Genomic DNA, 2,049 nt, shown 5'->3' with positions numbered 1-2,049 from the left:
TAACACATTGTAAATCAACTATATATTAATAAATTTTTTTAAAATACTACAAGTACCACAGTGATGGCACTGACTATGTAGATGGGCTGTTGGAGAATCATGTTTGATTCAGACAGTTGGTAGTAGAGGCTGAGCACCCTCACTCTGCACTCTTGGTGGATGGATCTGTAACTTTCTGTAGAACCCGCCCTGCCACGGCATGGCTAAAGCAGAGTTGGGAAGACCACTTTTCAAAATTAAACTTTATTTTGAGATAATTATAGATTCACATACAGTTATATGAACTAACACAGATGATTCCCTGTACCCTTCACTCAGTTTGCCCACAATGGTAACATCTTACAAAACTAGTACAACATCACAACCAGGATATTGACGTTGATGAAATCCATCCCTCTTGTTCAGATTTCTTTTGTTTTATTTGTACTCATTTGTATGTGTATTTTAAGTTCTATAATACCTGAATTCTGTGATGTTGTGTAAGATTTGAGTGTTTACGAAAAGAAGAGCCACATTCGTTGCATAAATGAGGTTTCTCACCAGTGTGAATTCTCTGGTGATGAATGAGGTGTGTGTTCTGACTGAACACCTTCCCACATCTATTACATTTATAAGGTTTCTCTCCAGTATGGATTCTCTGATGCTGAGTAAGAAATGATCGACATCGAAATGTTTTCCCACACTGCCCACATCCATATGGTTTCACTCTGGTATGAATTCTTTGATGTCGAACAAGGAATGAACTACGACTAAAAATTTTCCCACATTCCTCACATGTGTAGGGTCTCATATGAGTTATCTGATGCTGGGTAAAGGATGAGTTCTGATTAAAAGTTTTTCCACATTCACTACATTTCCAAGATATTTTCTGTGTAGAGAGGGTCGGACATTTACTTTGGTCTGAGATCTCATTGGTGTGTATGCTACTTGTCTCCCACTGATGTAGGCTGTCTTCTGTAGAAACCCTGAGATGTGTAACAAGACTTGAGATCAAAAGCAGGCTTCTCTCAAAATTATATTCTTGTCTAATCATTTCTGGAGGTGCTTCTTTGTGGATGAAAGTTATTCCCCCAAAACCTTCTTGGAAAAGGCATGGTCCAGGAACCTCTCTGGGAGGGTTTTCCTTCATGCTCTCACATACATATTTTTCTTCAAAGGTAGGATCCTGGTATTCATCCTCTTGGGATCTCTTTGATGCTATCTCTGGCAAATCAATTTCAGAGCCATCCTGCTCTGGAACAGACCTGTTCACCCAACCTGGACAAATCTCTCTTTCAATCTCTTTGTCTTCAGCTCCTTGCATATTCAACATTCACAAATCTTCTCTTTGCTTTGATTGTAGAAGACTTCAAGGTTGAAAAACTGGGAGCCCAAAAAAAAAAAAAAAAAAACTGGGAGCCCATGATGTCCTGGGGCTCCCCGCAGGGCGGCGACCACGATCCCGGAGGTACACGGAAACCCCACTGCTATTTTTACATTAATTTTGTCACTGCTACTGTACAGAAGTTTTAACTTTTTCAATATTGTCAACACTGTAATTCTTCTTTGTTATACTCTGTCTATTGCTGGCAGCCAGAGGAAGTTATTACTCCTCTGTATATCTGATAAAACTAGAATATATTTTCCACCAGTTTTCCTATGCTTTTTTATTTAATCAAGCTGTATGTAATTTTAGTAGATGATGACACTTTTGAATCTAAGTCATCTTTTCCATCTATCTTAGTTCGATCTATGAAATTGGGCTCCCTCCCCCACATTGAGACTGATTGCCATACGTCCCCCATTATATAGCACTGAGTGTTCCTTGGTTCACATTGTGGTTCTCCAGGTCTATTTCTTTTGTACACTTAATAACTCCAACCTTTAGCTTTTTCGTTTTTTTTGTTACGGTGGTGGCTATATGTCCTAATATCATAATGTTGGATCTGCCACTTCACTCTTCCTTTTTCTTAGATGTTCCCATCTTGTTTTTCTTTCATATAATTTTTAGAATTAGAACCCAAAAAGGAAAATGTTTTTAAAAGAATGTATAACCATTTGGAGTTGCAT

General features: G+C 38.3%; 1 pseudogene; it reads right to left on the bottom strand.

Moving 5' to 3' along the window:
- Positions 1–451: 451 nt before the first annotated feature.
- On the bottom strand, positions 452–1,312 carry LOC136136031 (zinc finger protein 502 pseudogene; annotated as a pseudogene).
- Positions 1,313–2,049: the final 737 nt, after the last annotated feature.

Source organism: Phocoena phocoena, chromosome 16, assembly GCF_963924675.1.
Source record: "Phocoena phocoena chromosome 16, mPhoPho1.1, whole genome shotgun sequence".
Lineage (NCBI taxonomy): Eukaryota > Metazoa > Chordata > Mammalia > Artiodactyla > Phocoenidae > Phocoena > Phocoena phocoena.
Note: the sequence above shows the minus strand (reverse complement) of the source record. Positions and strands in the feature narration are given on the sequence as shown.